Raw genomic sequence first — 23,007 nt, forward strand, 5'->3', positions numbered from 1 at the left:
ATCATCATCAACATTATTATTATTATCATTTTTAGCATTATCGTTATTGACATTATTATCATCCTCATTATCATCATCACCATTATCACGATTATCATTATTTAAATTGGCATTATCATAATCATCATCATCATCATTATCATCATCATCATCATCATCATCATCATCATCATCATCATTATAATGATCAATATCACTATTATAATAATCATCACTATCATTTTTATTATTATTTATCATCATTATTATCATTATAATTATAATTATCACTGTCATTATCATTTTTATTTCCATTATTCTCATCATTATCTTTAATAATATCATCGTTATCATAACTATCATAATTACCTTTATTATAACTATTATTATTATAATTATCATTATCATAATCATAATCATAATCATCATTATTTTTATCTACATCATCTTTATTCCTATTACAATTATCGTTATTATAACAATTATAAGTATTATCATTAATATTATAATCTTTATCTTTATTATCATCGTTATCATTATTATCATGATCATCTTTTTAGAATCACCATTAACATTATTAACATTATTAATATCATTATTGTCGTAATAGTTATCTTTACTTTTATTATGATTTTTTTTATCATCATCGTCATTATCATTATTATTTTTATTGTTATTATTTTTATCATAATTATTATCATAATCATTATCATAACCATCATAATCATTACTGTCATCCTTATCATAATCAACATCGGCATCATCATTTTTATCATTTCTATCATCTTGAACATAATCATAATCATCGTCATAATTAATTTTATCATCATTATCATGATCATAATAATAATCACTTTCATCATAACCATCGTTATAATCAATACTTACATCATCATCAATATTGGAATCAACGTCATCATCATTATCATTATTATTATTATTATCAGTATAATCATAATCATAATTATCTTTATTTTTATCATTGTTATCATAATTATTATTATCATTATTACCATCATTATCATCATGTTTATTACTATTATTATCATTATCATCATTTTTATTTTTATAAATATTATCACTAGCATTACCATTATTATTATTCACATTGGCATTATCATAATTATCATCATTATCATTATCATCATCATCATCATTACCATCATCATCTTCATCATTGTCATCATCATCATTATCATTATCATCTTTATTATTATTATTATCATCATTATTATTATTATTTTTAGCATATTATCATTATTACTATTATTATTATTTTCGTCATCAGTATTCTCGTTGTCCTTGTCATTATTATCAGCATCACCATTATCTCGTTTATCATTATTATCATTATTATAATTATTTTTCTCATTATCATTATCATTATTATTATCATTATTGTTATCATTATCATTATTGTCATTATCTTCATTATCATTATTATCATCATCAGTATAATCAGCATCGTTATCAACATTATTAATAACATTATTAACATCATCTTCATCATCATTATCATTTTTATCATTATTATCATCATTGGTTATTATTATTATCATCATTTATATTTTTATCATTATTTTTATCATTTCTATTATCATCATTACCGTCATCATTATTATTCCTCTTATCGTTATTATCGTTTTTATCATTATAGACATCGTTATCATTATTTTATCATATATTTCATTATCATCATCATCATTATTATCATCATCAGTATCATTAATATTATTATCATCATAATTATTATTTTAAACATTATCATTATTATTATTATTATCATCACTCTTGCCTGCATAATCGTTATTATCTTTATTACCATTATTATAATGAACATTATCATCATGATCATTATCATCATCATTCACATCATCATCATCATTATCATCACTTTCATCGTTATTATCATTCTTATCAGCAATTTAAATCTTATTATCTTCATTATCATTATTACCATGACCACAACTATTATTATTAGAATTACACTAATTATTGTTAATATCGTCATTATATTTATGTTTAAAATTATCATTATTATTATTAGCATTACAATTTTCATCATATTTAATATGATTTTTTTGTTTTTATTGCTATCACTAATTTTACCGATATCTTTTTTATTATGATTGTCATCATTAGTATTACTATTTACAGTAACATTATTGTTATTACTAACAGTATTACCGTCATTATAATAATTACCATTACTATTATTAATATCATTATTTTTATTATAATTAACATTTTCATTATCATCATTATTATAATCTTTATTTTTATTGTTAATATTATCGTCATTATCATCATTATTTTTTTTAACGTCATCATTATCATAAGCAACATCATTATTATCATTATTATCATTATTGTTATTTCTATTATTATTTTCATTATTATATTTCTTAAATTATCATTATTATGATTATTATCATCATCATTATCATTATCATTATTATCATTATTTGAATTATAATTATCATTATTACTATTACTATTATTATCGTCATTATTGTTATTGTCGTCGTTGTAATTATTATTAGCATCAACATCTTGTTTATTAACATTATCCTTATAATATTTATTATTTTTATCATTATCATCATCATATTTTTTTTATTATCATCGTTATCATCATTATTATTATTATTATCATGATCACTATCATTATCATCATTGTTATTATAATCATTATCATTATTATTATTACCATTATTATTGTTATAATTATTATAGTCATCATTACCATCATAATTATCATCATCATTATAATTATCATTGTCATTATTATCATCATCATTATCAATATTTTAATCATTATTAACATTAATTTTCTCATAATTTTCATTATAATCATTGTCTACCATATTATTATCATTATCGTTATCATAATTATTGTATATATAATTATTATCAACATTATTATTTTCATCATCATCATTACTATTTCTTTAACCGTCATCATAATTATTATCTAAATTATCATAATCATCATTAGCATTAATGTTTTTATCATATTTCATATACTTTTGACCGTTATTATTGCTATCATGAACTTTACTAATATCGTTATTTTTAGTATTGTTATCATCAGCATTATTATTTACAGTAACATTGTAATCATTTCTATTATTATTATTGTCATCATTGTCATTACTATAACCATTATTAACATTTTCATTTTAATCATAATCATTGTTGTTATCACTATTATTATTATCATTATTATTATCATATTTATTATTATTATCGTTATCACAATTATTATCATCATAAATATATTTATTGTAATCATCATCGATATTTTATAATTTTTATTTCGATGATTATCATTATCTTTATCTTTATTATCATCAACATCATAATCTTATTTATCATCATTATTTTATTATTATTATTATTATCATCACCATTATTATTACTATCGTCAATATTGTTATTGTCATCCTCGTTATTATTATTAGCAGCACAATTATTTTGTTTATTACTCTTATAAATATCATTTATTCATCCTTATTATTATTATCATCATTATCATTTTTATTATTATTATTATCGTCATTATTATCATTATTATTATTATTATTATCATGATTATTATAATTATTATCGTTATTATTATTATAATCATTATTATCAGTATTATTATTAATATTATAATCATCATCATAATCATCATTACCATTATTATTATCATCATTATTATCATTATCATCATCATCATCATTATCGATATTGTAATTATTCTAATTATCATTATTATCAACATTATAATTTTTTTTTATCATTATTATAACTATTATTTTCGTAATTATAATCATTTTCAAAATAATTATTATTATCATAGGCATTAATGTTTTTCTTATATTGAACATAATTTTAATCATTATTATTGCTATAAATAATTTTACTGATATAATTACAATTATTATCATTATTAGCATCAGTATTTACAGTAACAAATCTTTTATCATCATCATTATTACTTACATTATTATTATTACCATTACCATTAGTTACATCTTCATTTTGATTATAATCACCATTATTTTTATCTCCGTTATCATCATTGTTATTATAATCGTCATTCTAATCATTATCATAATTATTATCATTATTATCATTGTTTTAGTCATTTCCATTATTATTATTATTTTTCTTATCATTTTAATGATTATCATCATAATTATTATCATTATCATTATCACCATTATACTGATCATCGTCATCATCATTTGTGTCATTTTTGTCATCATCGTAATTATCATTATTAACTTGTTTATTATAATTATTATCATTATTATCATCATTTTATTTTTATCATATTTATTATTATCTTTATAAACATCATTATCATTATAATAATAACCATTATTATTATTATTATCATCTTCACTATCAATATTAGTATCATCATCATTATTATCATCATTATCATTATTATCATTATTATTATTATCCTAATTATTATTATCGTTTTCAAAATTATTATTATTTTTATTTTTTCCTGTCATTTTTATCACCAATGATATCATTATCATCATTATTATTATTCTTGTCATTAGTACCATTATTATTATCATTATGACCATTATTATCATCATTATCATCATTATCATTATCATCATCATTATCGATAGTATCATTATTATCATTATTGATATTTTTATCATTATCATTATCATTAACGTTATTGTTCTCATTATTATCATTATTATTATCATCATTATATTAATTATAATTATCGTTATTATCTTTATCATCATCATTATTATAATTATTATTATCATTATTTCTGTCATTATCATTATTATTATTATTATTATAATTATCATTATTGTGATTATCATCATTATCATTATCAATATTTTTATTATTATCATCATCATTATTATTATCATTAGAACCATCATCACCATTATCATCATCATCATTATCATCAGTATTATTATCATCGTTATTATAATTATTATCGTCATAATAATCATTATTATTATGATTTATATTATTATCATCATTATTGTTATTATTATAATTATCATTTTCATTATTTTCATCATTATATTTATCATCATTATCATTATTACCAGTATTATGATCATCGTCAACATTATTCGCGTCATCCTTGTCATTATTATAAGCATTTTTAATAACTTGTTTATTATTATTATTATTATTATTATAATTATGTTTTTTTTACTATTATTATTATTATTATCTTTATTATTATTATTATTATTATTATTATCGTTATTATTATTATTATCATTTTTAGTATCGTTATCATTATTATCATCATTTTTATTATTATAGTCATTATCATAATAATAATCCAAGTCATTATTATTTTTATTATCATCATCATCACTATCATTCTTATCATTATTATCATTATCATAATTGTTATTCCCTTTATTTTCATTATTATCATTATCATAATCATCATAGATATCTATAATATTATTAATATGATTATTATCATTATTATAATTATTATTGTAATAATCTTCATCATTATTACCGTTATTATCATCATCATTACTGTTTTTACCATTATCATCATGATTATCATCATCATTATTATCATCGTTGTTATAATCATTATTATCAAGAATATTATAATGATTAACATCATTGTTATGATGATCCTTATTATTTCTATAAATAACTCTATGTTTGTCATTATTATTATCATCTTTATTATTTTTATTATTATCATTCTTTTATTATCATTATCATTATTACTAAAATTATTTTTATCTTGATCATTATTTTTGTCGTCATTGTCATTATGATTAGCATTATTATCATCTTGTTTATTACTATTATTATTTGTATTATTATCTTATGTATCATCATTATCATTAATAATATTTTTATTATTATTGTTATTATTATCATCATCATTCTTATTATTATTGTCATTATCACTATAATAATTACCACTATAATCATAATCATTATTATTATCATCATCGTTATTATCATCATCGTCATTCACCTTATTCTTATTATAGTGATTATTGTTATCATCATTTTCATTATTATTATTAGTTATATTATCATCGTCATCATTATTATTATTACCATCGTCATCATCACTATCATAATCACCATTATTATCATTATCATTATCATTATTATCATCATTATCATTATCATTATTATTATTATTATCATCTTCGTTAACATTATTATTCGCATTATTATCTTTATCATTATCATCATTATTATTAAAATTAATAATATTATAATCATTATTATTATTATCTTTAATACCATCATCACTATCTTTATCATCATTATTATCATTATTATAATTTTTATTATTTTCATTATCATCATTATTATTATCGTTAACATTATCATTATATTTTTTATTTCCTCATCCACCATCATTTTTCTTAGTATTTTCATGAAATTTATTATGATTGTTATGATTTTAATCATTAAAATTAGCATAATCATATTAAGCATTTTGTTTTTATTATATTCCTATACATTACTTTTATTATTACTATCGCTATTATTAAAATTACTTGTATTATGACTATTATTATTGTCATCATCAGCATTATTATTATTAGTGTTAATACTATCATTATTATTATTTTTATTATCATTATTAATATTATTTTTATTATAATCACCATTTTTGTTATTCTTATAATTATTATTATTATCATCCTAGTTATAATTATTATCATCAGCATCATATCAATTATTGATTTTATTATTATTATCTTTATAGTCATTATTATCATCATTTTTATTATTATCACCATTATCATTTTTATAATTATTCTTATAATTATGATAATCTTGATGATTATTATTATCATCATCATCACAATTATTATACTCGTCTTTGTCATCATCATCAGCATTATCATTTTTTTGTTTATTATCATGATTATCATCATTATCATCATTTTTATCATTATTATTATTATCACTATCTTTATTATTATTATTATTATTATTATTATTATTATTATCTTTATTCTTATTATCGTCATTATAATCATTAATAAAATCATCATTATTACTAATAATAATAACGTTTATATCATATTTAACATAATTTTGATCATCAATATCGCTATTATTAACTTTACTTATATCATCATTATTGGTATTGTCATCAATAGCATTGTTAATGACAGTTACATTATCATTTGTACCTCTATTATTATCGTCATTATTATAATTAATGTGACTATTTTCAACATCTTTATTTTAATTAAAAGCATTATTTTCATCATCATTATTATTAAAACTATAATTATTTTCATCATTATTATCATTATCAGCATCATTGTTATTATTATTATCGGGATCATTTTTGTCATCATTATCATTATCATTATTATTATCATCATCACTATTATTATTTTCATCATAATCATTATCATCACTTTTATCATTATCACATTTATTATCATTATTTTCAACATCATTATTATCGTTAGTATCATCATTATCATAATTATTATCATTATTATTATCAACATTGTCATTTTAATCATCATTACCTTAGTCATTATCATTATTATCATCATCATAATTGACATTATCTTCATTATTATTATTATCATTTTCGGTATCATTATCATCATAATTTTTATTCCTACATATGTCATTATTATAATAAAAAGTATTTTTATTATCATTATCATCATCATCATCATCATGATCATTATCATCATTATCATCATCATTTTTAATATTACCATGATTATTAACAATATCATTCTCATAATTGTTATCATCATCATTATCATTATTATTTCCATTATCATCGTTATAATAAGTAAAGTAACTATCATTATTATCATTTTCGTTACTATCGTTATCATAATTATCGTCATGATCATCATTATTATTATTATTATCATCATCATTATTATAAACATTGAAATAATCATTATTATTATCATTTTTATCATAATCATTTTTATCATTATTATTATTATCATTATTATCATCATCATCATCATTATCATTATCATCATTAGCATCATAATCATTATAAGCATCATTATCATTATTATTATCATCATTATCACCATTATCATTATCATTATTATTATTATTGATTGTAAGATTATCGTACATACAATTATCATTAAAATGAGCATTTTTTTCTCGCATTATTTTTCTTATTATTTTTAACATTTTTTTTACCACTTTTATCGCTATCTTTAACTTTACTAATATCATTATTATTATTATTATTGTCATCATTATTATTATTATTATTTATATTATTATTAATATTTTAATGGTCATTAATATTATCAATAATAGTATTTTTATTATTATCAACACTTTTGTTATTCTTATTATTTTAATTATTATCAACATCATCACCATTATTATAACCAGCATCAAAATCATTTTTAGCATCAACGTTATTATCGTCATGTTTTTCATTATTATTACCATTGTCATTATCTTTATCATTATTATTATTATTGTAATTATCATCTCTATTACCATCACCATTATTATCAGCATTATTATTATCATTATTTATATTGTCATTATAACCATTATTTAAATTATCATTATCATTATGAGCATAAATTTTTTTTATTATATTTAACATAATTCGTACCATTATTATCGCTATCATTAACTTTACTAATATTATTATTATAATTTTTATAGTCATCATTAGCACTATCATTAATAGTAATGTTAGTTTTATAACCATCGTTATTATTAACATAATTATCATTACCATTACCATTAAAAACATCTTCATTTTCATAAAAATTATAATCATTATAATTAGAATTTCTATTATTATCTTTCTCATTATCATCATAGAACATCTTTATGTTAATAAGAATTATCATTTTTCTAATTATTATAAATATTATCTTTACTATCCTTATTATAACTATTATCGCCACCACCACCATTATTATAATTATCACTATTACTATTATTTTTAGCATCATTATCAGAACTACCATTATTATTATAATGTTTGTTGTCCTTGTCATTATTAATAGCATCGTCATTATCTTATTTATTACTATTATTATTATAAGTATCATCATTATTATCACTATCATTATCATTATCATTATGAGTATCATCTTCATCATTATCATTATTATTATTATTATTATTATTATTATTATTATTATTATTATTATAATCATCTTCGTTAACATTATCCTATGCATTATTATCCTTATCCTTATCATTATTATCATTAAAATCATTAATATTATAAGTATTATTATCATAATCTTTATTACCATCCTCATTACCTTTATCATCATTATTAACAATATTATAAATATCATTATTCCCATTATCATCAATATCATCATCATCACTATTATTATCCTTGTCTTTGTCATTATTATCAGCATTATCATTTTTTTGTTTATTATCATAATCATCATCATTATTATCATTTTTATCATCATTATTATTATCACCATCTTCATTATTATTATTATCATTATCATCATCCTTTTTGTTATTATCAACATTATAATCATGATCAGAATCATTAGTATCATAAATATAAATAATGTTTTTATCATATTCAATATAATATTTGGCATCAATATCGCTATTATTAACTTTACTGATATTTTTAATAATGGTGTTATCATTATTGGCATTGTTATTGTACCTCCATTATTATCATTATTATTATAATTAGTATTACTATTATCAACATCTTTATTTTAATTATAAGCATTATTTGTATTATCATTATTATTATAATTATTATTTATCTCATCATCTTCATCATTATTATTATTATCATTATTATCATTATCATCATTATTCCTTATATTATCATAATTATTAACAATATCATTCTCATAATTGATATCATCATCATCATTATCATTTTTATTATCATCGTTAAAATGAATATAGTAATTATAATCATTATTATTTTCATTATCATCGTTATCATAGTTATCATCATGATCATCATTATCATTATTATTATTATCATCATTATCATGATCATTAAAATAATCATTATTATAATCATCCTAATTATAATCATTATTATCATTATTATCATTATCATTATAATCATCATCATCATTATTATCATTATCATCATCATCATTATTATCATTATCATCATTAGCATTATAATTATTATAATCATCATTATTATTATTATTATTATTATCATAATCACCAGTATTATCATCATTATTATCATTATCATCATAATCACTATTATCATCATCATTATTATCATCATCATCATTATCATTAACATCATCATTATTAAGGTCACTATCATCATTATTATTATTATCATCATTATTATCATTATCATCGTTATTATTATTATCGTAATTATGATTGTTTCATCATTATAATTTTTATTGTCATCATTTTCATCATAATTATTATTTTTATCATAATCATTATTGACATTATTATTCTTATCCTTATCATTATTATCATGTTTCTTATTCTCTACATTATTATTCCCATTATTATAAGTATTATTATCGTTATCACTATTTTTATCATCATTATTATAATCATTATTAAATTTATCATTTTAATCATTAGCATTAATGTTCTCATTATAGTTAATATGATTTTGACCATTATTATTGCTATCATAAATTATTATCCTTTTCATTACCATTTTTAACATCTTTATTTAAATCATGATCATAAACATTATCAGAATCATTATAGTTATCATTATTGTTATTATTATCATTATTATCATCATTGTTATTTTAATCACGATTATTATTACCATCTTTATCATTATTATTATCATTATCTTTATTATTATTATCATCATTATCATTTATTATCACTATCACTCTTATTATAATCAGGATCATTATCATTATTATTATTATTATTATTATTCTTATTATCATAATCGTTATCAAAATTATTATTATTATTATTGCCATCATTTTGATTATATATTTGTTACAATTATAATTATCTTTACCATCATTATTACTGTCATTATTATAATTACCAATACTATAAGTATAATCTTTATTTTTATTATAACCATTATCATTATTATTAATATTATTCTCATCGTTATAATTATCATCATCAAAATTAGCATGATCATCTTAAGCATTATGTTTTTATTACATTTTGTATGTCTATAACTATTATTCTTGCTATTATTACCATTACTAATATTATTATTATTATAATTGTTTTTATCAGCATCAATATTACTATTAATACTATCATCATTATTATTACTATTATTATTATTATAAGTTTCATTTTCAACACCATTTCTGTTATTCTTATTGTCATTATTATCATTATCATAAACATTAATTTTAATATATTTATTATTATCATTATTATTGTTATTATTATTATTATCATTATTATTATCATCATCATTATTATTATAATCATCATCATAATTATCATTAGCATTATTGTCATAATGATCAGCATAACTATCATAATCATCATCATTATCATCATAAGAATTATCATTACCATTTTTATTATCATTATCATCATTGTTATTATCATTATTTTAATTATTATTACCATTATTATTATTATCAACATCATCATTATTATCATTATCATTATCGTCATTATTATTATTATCATTATCATTATTATCATTATCATTAACGCTATCATTATCATCATTATTATCGTAATCATTATTATCATCATCTTTATCACTATTATCATTATGAATATTATTATTATTATCCTTATTATGATTATTATCATTTTTATTATCATTTTTTCTATTATTATGATTATTATTACCATTATCATTATTATCATCATTATAATTAGTATTATTATCATAAAACTTATTATTATCATCATTTTTAATACAATTGTCATTATCTTTATTATTGTTTTTATTAATATCATTATCATCACCATTGAGACTTTTTTTGTACTCATCATTATGATTATCACTATTATTGTTATTATTATTGTCATTAATATTCTAATTTTTATTATAATTATTATCTTTATCATTATTATCATTATCATTATCATCATAATAATTATCACCCACATTATAATCATTATTATTACTTTTATTATTATCATCATCATCATCATCATTTTAATTATTATTACCATTATTATTATCATTTTTTTTATCATCATCATCATCATCATTATCTTCATCATTATCATAATCATCATTATCATCGTCATGTACCTTATTATCATTATAATTATTATTATTATTTTTATTATTTTAATTATTATCATTATTTTTATTATTATGATTATTATTATTATCATCATCGTCATTATCATTATTATCATTATCGTGATCATTGTTATTGTAATCACCATTATTATTATTATTTTCATCATTTTTATCATTATCATTATCATTATCATTATTATTATCATTATTAGTTTTGTTGACATTATTATTTGCATTATTATCTTAATTATTATTATTATTATCATTATTATCATTAATATTATAAATATTATTATTATCATCTTTATAATTATTATTATTATCTTTATTATCATTATCATCATTCTTATAATTATCATCATTCTTATTATCATCATTATTATTATTATTAACATTGTGATTATAATTATCATCACATTTTTCACCATCATTAATATAAGTATTGTTATCAACATTATTATGATCGTTGTTATTATTATTATTTAAATTAGCATAATCATATTAAGCATTATGTTTTTATTATATTTCTTTACATTACTTTCATCATTATTATCACTATTAATAACATTATTTATATTAGGATTATTACTATTGTCATCATTAGCATTATTAATATAATTATTAATACTGTCATTATCATTATCATCATTATCATTATTAATAACAGTTTCATTATGATTACCATTTTTGTTATCCTTATGATTATTATTATCATCATCCTAGTTATTAGTATCATCATCATCACTATAATTATTCTCGTCTTTTTCATCATCATTAGCATCATCATTTTTTTTGGTTATTAGCATATCATCATCATTATTATTAGTTTCATCTTCATTTTTATTATCACCATCTTTATTATTATTTTCATCATTATCATTATTTTTATTATTATTATAGTCATTACAATCATTATCAAAATATATAAAATGTAAATAATGTTTATAAATATATAGAATGTAAATGTAAATATAAATATAAATAATGTTTCTCTTATATTTAACATAATTTTTAGCATCATTATCGCTACAATTCACTTTACGGATATTATTATTATTGGTATTGTTCTCATGAACATTATTATTTACAGTAACATTATCATTTGTACCTTTATTTTAACCATCATTATTATAATTAATATAACCATTATCAACATCTTTATTATAATCATAAGCATTATTTTTATTATTATTATTATTATAATTATTATTATCCTCATTATTATCATCATTATCATTATCATTATTATTATTCTTGTCGGGATCGTTTTGATCATCATTATCATTATCAGTATTATTATTATCATCACCATTACTATTATCATCATCGTTATTATCATCACTTTCATCATCATCATCATATTCTTTATTATTATTGTTAACACTTTTATTATCATTAGTATTATAATTATCATCATTATCATTATAATTTTTAACATAGTCATTATCGTTATCAATATTATTATCGTCGTCATTATAATCATTTTTGAAAGCATTATTTTAATCATTAGCATTGATGTTCTCATTATATTTAACATGATTTTGACCATTATTATCGCTATCATTAACTTTACAAATATTGTTATTTTTGTTATTGTTATAATTCATATTATTATTTACAGTAACATTATCATTATTACCATCATTATTATTGTAATGATAATCATTCCCATTACCATTATTAACATCTTTATTTTAATTATAATCATAATCATCATTATAATCATTCTCGTTATTGTTATTATTATTTTTATTACATTATTATAATAATTATTATTAATATTATTATTATCGTTATCATTTTTATCAATAAAATTAGCATCATTATGTTAAGCATTATGTTTTTGTCATATTTGACATTATTTGTATTATTATTATCGCCATTATTAACATTACTTCTATCATTAATGTTATTATTGTCATTATCAGCATTATTATTATAAATAATACCATTAACATTATTATCAATGTTATCATTATTATTATAAGTTACATCATAATTACTTTTTTTGTTATTCTCATTATTATTATTATGATCATTATTTTAATTAAAATTATTATCATGAGCATCATAATTATTATTATCATTATAATTATTATTATCATCGTAATATTATTGTTATCATTATTATTATCATCTCTATTATTATGATTGTTATTATACTTATTATTATTATAACTTTTTTTAATAATATTATTATCATTATCATTATTATTATCATTTTTATTATTCTTATTATTATTATTAGTATAATTTTTAGTTTATTGTCATTTTTTTATAATTGTTATCATATTTATTATTATTGTTATTATTCTTATCATTATTATCATCGTTATTTTTATTATTATTATTATTACCATTTTCATAATCTTTATCATTTTTATTATCACCTTTGTCATCATCATAATTATTATCATTATTATCCTTATGATTATCATTATCATCAATGTCATTTTTATCATTATCATTATCATAATTATTATCACCATCATCGTTATCATAATTATCGTCATTATAATTGTTATTATTACTGCGATTTTTAATATTATCATTATCATCATAATCATTATTATTATCAGAATCATTATTGACATCATCATTATTATCATCATCATGATTATTATTATCATCATCATCAACATTATTATTCTTATTTTTATCAGTATTATCATCGTTATCATAATTATTATCATCGTCATTAAAATAATTATCAAAATTATTATTTTAATCATTAGCATTAATGTTCTCATTATGTTTAACATGATTTTGAACATTATTATCGCTATTATTAACTTTACTAATATTATTATTTTCAATATTGTCATAATTCGCATAATTATTTACAGTAACATTATCATGACTACCATCATTATTATTGTAATTATTATTATTCTCATTCCCATTATAACCATCTTTTTTTTTATTATAATCATAATTATTATTTTGATCATTATTGTTATTATTTTTATCATTATCATTATTATTGTCATTATTGTAAGTTTTATTACGATTATTATCATTATTTTCGTCATTATTATCATTATTATTTTTATCATTATTATTATTATTATTTTTATTATTATTATTATTATTTTTATTATTATTATTATTATTAACACTATTATTTTTATTACTATCTTTATCATTTTCATGATGACTATTATTACCGTTATCATAAATAACATCTTTATTATTATAATTATCATTTCCATTATCTTTCTTACCATCGTCATCATCATTATTATTATCATTATTATTATTATTATTATTTTTATTTTTATTATTATTATCTTTATTATGATCATTATTATCAATATTATTATTATCGTTATTATTATTAATTATAAAATTAGCATCATTATCTCTAGCGTTATGTTTTTGTAATATTTGACATTATTGGTTTTTTTATTATCGCTATTATTACCATTTCTTATATTATAATTATCATTATTGTCATTATCAGCATTATTATTATTATATATACTATAATGGTTATTATCAATATTATCATTATTATTATTTGTGACATCATAACAACTTTTTTTGTTATTCTCATTATTATTATTAAGATCATTATTTTAATTATTATTATTACCATGAGCATCATAATTATTATTATCATTAAAATTATTATTATCATAATTATATAATTGTTATCATTATTATTATCATCTCCATTTTTATTATTGTTATTATACTTATCAATATTATTACTTTTTGGATTACTATTATTATCATTGTCATTATTATTATTATTTTTATTATTCTTATAATTATTATTAGTATAATTTTTACCATTATTGTCATTTTTTTTATTATTGTTATCATAATTATTATTATTGTTATTATTCTTATCATTATCATCATCGTTATTTTTATTATTATTATTACCATTTTCATTATCTTTATCATTTTATCATCACGTTCGTCATCATCATAATTATTATCATTATTATCCTTATGATTATCATTATCATCAATGTCATTTTCATCATTATCATCATCATCATTATTATTATCATCATCATCGTTATCATAATTATCGTCATTATTATCGTTATTATTACCGTGATTTTTAATATTATCATTATTATCATGATCATTATTATTATCAGAATCATTATTAACATTATCATTATTATCATTATTATTATTTTTATTATCATCATCATCAACATTATTATTCTCATTTTTATCAGTATTATCATCGTTATCGTAATTATTATCATCGTCATTATAATCATTATCAAAATTATTATTTTAATCATTAGCATTAATGTTCTTATTATATTTAACATGATTTTAACCATTATTATCGCTATTATCAACTTTACTAATATTATTATTTTTATTATTGTAATAATTCGCATAATTATTTACAGTAACATTATCATTAATACCATGATTATTATTGTAATTATTATCATTCTCATTACCATTATTACCATCTTTTTTTTTATCATAATCATAATCATTATTATGATTATTATTGTTATAATTATTTTTATTATTATCATTATTGTCATTATTGTAAATTTTATAACGATTATTATCATTATTTTCGTCATTATTATCATTATCATTTTTATTATTATTATTATTATTATTATTATTATTATCATTAACACTATTATTTTCATTATTATCTTTATCATTATCATCATCATTATCATTACCGTTATTATCATTATCATCTTTATCACCATAATTATCATTTCCATCATCTTTCTTACCATCGTCATCATCATTATTATCATTATTATTATTATTATTATTTTTATTATTATTATCATTATCATTATTATAATTATTATTATTAATATCATTATTATCGTTATTATTATCATCAATAAAATTAGCATCATTATCTTTAGCATTATGTTTTTGTAATATTTGACATTATTTGTATTTTCATTATCGCTATTATTACCATTACTTATATTATAATTATTATTATTGTCATTATCAGCATTATTATTATTATTAATACTATCATCGTTATTATCAATATTATCATTATTATTATTAGTTACATCATAATTACTTTTTTTGTTATTCTCATTATTATTATTATGATCATTATTTTAATTATTATTATTACCATGAGCATCATTATTATTATCATTATTATTATCATTATCATTATAATATTATTGTCATCATTTTCATTTTCATTTTCATTATTATTATTGTTATTATTTTTTTTATCATTATCACCTTTTTAATTATTATTGTTATCATTATCATTATTATTATCATTTTTGTTATCCTTATTATTATGATTGGTATAATTTGCACCATTATTACTATCATTATTATCATTATTATCGTCATCATCATCATCAGCATTATCATTATCTTGTTTATCATTATTATTATTATTATTATTATTTTTTTTATCATTATTATCATTATTATCATCTTTGTTATTATTCTTATCATTATTATAATTTTTATTATTTCTATCATCGTTATCATTATCACCTTTACTACTATTATTATCATCATCATTATCATCAATATTATTATTATCGTCAGTGTAACCATTATCAAAATTAGCATTATTATCTTTAGCATTATTGTTTTTATCATATTTTACATTACTTTTACTATAATAATCGCTATCATTAACTTTACATATATTATTATTTTCATTATTGTCATCATCAGCATTTTCATCATTATTATCATTTTCATGATTATTATCATTATTATTATTATTTATATTCGTTTCATTATCATTATCACTTTTTTTATTCTCATTCTTACTATTATCATCGTCATTGTCTTTTTTATTATCATCAGCATCATAATCATCATTATTATTATTATTACTATTTTGATTTTTATTATTATTATTGTTATCATCATTTGTAACATTCTTACCACTATTGTTATTATTATTATTATTATTATTATCGTTGTCCTTGTCATTATCATTAGCATCATTTTTATCTTGTTGCGATAGGCGCAGGCCATCCTCAAGGCTTCTATTCTTTGAACTTGGCCGATTTTCAATCTCTTTTTTCTGACATTCATCTCATTTCTTCATGTCTCAGGCCCGTACAAAATAATAGACTGGGCCGTAGACATAAGGAGCCGGCATTTTGCAAGTTTTGAACCTCTAACGTTTGGCATGATTTCGCTCAATGCCGCTACTTTGGACGCCGCCTTGTCTACTGCTTGCCTAAGGTGGCTCCAAAACGTAAGCTTTTTATTCAGCATCACCCCTAGGTCTTCAACAGCATCCTTAGTCATTATTTCCTCTTCTTGTACCTTGAGTAGATTTTTGGTATCTATCTTTCTTCTCGTCAATAGTACTATCTCCGTCTTTCCTGCTGCAACTTCGAGTCCGTGGTTCGCTATCCATGGAGCCACTCTCCGCATAACCTGGTCAAGTCTCATCTGGACAAATTCCATCGTGCGTTCAACGACTACTACAGCAGCATCAGCCTCGTATCCTACCAAGAACGTCCCCTTTGGCATTTCCTGGCGAAGTATACCGTCGTATGACACGTTCAAGAGATAGGGTCTAAGTATGGAACCCTAAAATGGCCCTGCAGCTATTTTCTTTTTTGTTTCGCCTTCTGTTGTTGTATAGGTCAAGAAGTGGTCCTCAAGATAATCTCTTAATACTCTTAAGAGATAATCTGATGTTCTGAATGTGTATTCCAGAGTGTAAAGCATATCCTTCCATCTTGCTAAGATAAAGGCGTTCTTTACATCCAAGGTCACTAGAGGAACGAGGGGTCTCGCTCCATAGCACATATCTTGAGTGTTCTAAACTGCTTTTACTACTTCTTCTACTGCTCCTATGGTAGACCTTTCTTTTTTAAATTTGTACTGCCTGTTGGATGAGTCTTTTGCGTTTTGTGTGGCCTTTAAAAGACGGGCCTTGAGCAGCTTTTCGTATAACTTTCCAGGCTTAACCAGCATGCATAACAGCCTAGAAGATGACGAAAAAATAGGCTCCCCCTTGCCTTTATCGATCAGTACCAGCCTTGCGTTTTTTCAGGGGGTAGGGAACAACCCCTTCCGCAAATATGAAATTTGTAGGTTTCTAAGCAGCTGTGGGTGTTTTGCCACCACTGTCTTGATGACTTCTGCCAGTATACCATTTATTCCAGGAGCTTTATCGTTTTTAGGTGATCCAGCTGCTAGCTCCAGTTCCATTTGAGTAAATAAAAAAACATTTTCTATGAGCTCCGAGTCACCTTAATCCCCTAGTTCTGAATGCGTCAGGAATAGCAATACTCTCGTGGTAAAAGACACATTTCTATCGTGCATTAAGGCATTCTTAACGACCTCAATAAGAAAAGTGATAGTGCTAACGATAATAATTATAAAATAATGACAATAATAATGATAATAACGATACTAAAGATAATGATAATAATGATAATACTAATAAAAATCGTAACGATAATACTAATAATAACAATAATAATAAAAATAATAACAATAATGACGAAAATTATAATGATAAAAAAGAACAATAATGATAGTAAAAATGATAGTGATAAAGATAATGATAATGACAATAATAATAATAATGATGATAAAAAAAATGATGATAATGCTGATAAAAATGACGAGGACGACAATAATGATAAAGATGATAATAATAATAATATTGATAATAATAATGATACTGTTGCTAATGACAATAATGATTATAACAATAATTAACAAGATAATAAACATGCTGATAATGATGACGAGGAAAACAATAATGATAATGATGATTATAGCGATCAAAATGATGATATTGATAATGATGATATTGATGATGACGATGTTGACGACGAAGATAATGGTAATAATAATAATAATGTTAATAACAATGATAACAATAATAATAACAACAGATTATGATAATGCTAATGATGACGGACAAGATAATAATGACAATGTTAATGATCATATTAATGATAATAATAATAATAGTAATGATACTAATAATGATAGGGATGATAACGATAATGATATTAATGATGATGATGATGATGATAATAATGATGATGATAATGATGATAATGATAATAATAATGATGATGATGATGATGATGATGATGATGATGATGATGATGATGATAATGATGATAATAATGATGATGATAATAATGATGAAGATGATAATGGTAATAAAAGTGATAATAGCGGTAATAACAATAACAATAATATTAGTTATAATATAAATAATGATGATGTTAATGACAATTAAATAATAATATTGATGATAATAATGGTATGATTAGTATTAACATTAGTTATAATAGATATAATGATAATTAAGATAATATTAAAAACCATGTTGTTAGTAAGGATAATAATGCAAAAAAAAAACAATAATAACACTGATGATAATGATGATGATGATGATGATGATGATGATGATAATAATGATGATGATAATGCTAATAATGATGATGATGAAAATGATGATAATGATAATGATAATGATAATAAAGATAACGATAAAGATGCTGATAATGATGATAATAATTATGACAGTAATAATAATAATAGAGTAAATAGTAAAAATGCTGACGATGATAATAATATTAAAAAAGATAATGGTAATAATAGTAATAATATTATTAAAATTGATGTTACTTACAATAAAAATGACAATGTTAATAATAATAATAATAATTATAATGATGATAATAAAGAAGATAATAGCGATAATGGTTACAAAAAATAAGTTTATGATAACAGAAACATTTGGACTAATAATGATAATGATGATGTTAAAAATGATAAAGATAATTATGATTACGAAAATGATAATAATAACGAAAATAATAATCATGATCATAAAAATAATAATAATAGTGATAATAATTGATATAATAATTATGATGATGATGATTATTATAATAATGATGATAATAACAAAAATAATGTTGATAATGATGATAGTGTTGATACTAATGTGAGGGATGAAAATGCTGATGATTATAATGAAAATGATATTGATTAGGTCGATGAAAGAGATAAAAATGATAAAAATAATGTTAAGTGTAATTAAAATAACAATGCTTATGCTGGTCATGACGATGCTGATAATAATGACGATGATAATAGAGATAATAATTAGGATTATAATAATATATATAATAAAAATTTTGATATTGATAATGATAATAGTAGTTATAAAGTTAATGAAAGTGATAATAATAAAAGTAATAAATTAAATTATAATAAAAGTAATGACGCAGATAAAGATAATGATGACAATAATAATGACGATGGTAATCATAGTGATAATAATAATGGTGATAATTAAGATAGTTATAAACGTTATGATAGTGATAAAAATGCTTTGAAAGATGATAAATTGATGATGATGATAATGATAATAATGATGTAAAGTTAATGATAGCCATAATAGTGATAAAATCAATGTTTATTTGAAAAAAAAATGATGCTTATGATAATGATAATAGTGATGATAAATATGAAGATGATAATGATGGCAGTGATAATGATAATCATAATAATAATAACAATTGTTATGTTGCTGGTAACAATAATAATAATGTTAACAGAGATAATGATAAAGATGATAATGATGATAATGATTATGATAGTAATAATAATGATGATAATGATGTTAAAGATAAAACTAATAATGAAGAGTATAATAGGAATGTTAATGATAGTGATGATGATTGTGGTAATAATAATGTCAAGGATAATAATAATATGCAACGATGATAGCAATGTTAATAACAATAATAGTAATGATGACTATGATCATGCTGACAAAAATGATAATAAAGTTGATAATAATGATAATAATGATAATAATGATAATGATGATGAGAATAATAATGATGATAATAATAGTTATAATAATGATGTCAATGATGTTGTTGATCATGGTATTCATAATGTTGATGATGTTGGTAATCATGGTTGTTATAATGATAAAAATGTTTAAAATAATAATGATAATGATAATAATTATAATGATGATGATAATGATTATGATGATAATGATAATGCTATTGATACTCATGATAATGATGATGATTATCATAATGTTAATGATTACTTTAATAAAAATAATGGGAAAAATAATTATAAGTAGTATTTATGATAATGATAATAATAATAATGATAGTAATAATAATAAGGCTGATAATGATAATAATGATAATTATGGTGATAATTATAACAAAAATGATATTAATAATAAAAATAATTATGATGATCATAATAATGCTGATATTGATACGAATAATAATGATAATGATAATAATGATAGTAATAGTAGAACTAATAATAATGATGACAATAGTGATGATTATGCCGAAGATAATTATTTTTATAATAAAAATTTTATCAATAATAACTATAATTATAATGATAATGTTAAAAATGATTATGGTGATAATAATAATGATGATGACGACAATGTTGATAATAAGAAATGTGATAACGTTGTTTAATATTATGATGTTAATGATGATGATGATGATAATTGTAATAATGACACTAACAAAAATTATGATTATGATGACAAAAGTAATGAGAATAATAAAAATGATGATAACAATGGTGATGATAGTTATTATAATATGAATAATGATAATGATGAAGATGATAATATTAATTATGCCGATAATTATAATTATAATAAAGACAATAACAATGATGATAATAATGATGAGGATAATGATGATAACGATGATAATAATTATGATGATTTAATAATAATGATAATTATGTTTATGGTTATGATAGTAAAGATAATGATAATGATTATAATAATGATGATGATGATCATGGTGAAAATAATGATAATAATGATAAGTATA

The sequence above is a fragment of the Copidosoma floridanum genome, unplaced genomic scaffold (genome assembly GCF_036245765.1).
Source record: "Copidosoma floridanum isolate Cflo_tuat_1 unplaced genomic scaffold, Cflo_Japanese_pri ptg000004l, whole genome shotgun sequence".
NCBI lineage: Eukaryota > Metazoa > Arthropoda > Insecta > Hymenoptera > Encyrtidae > Copidosoma > Copidosoma floridanum.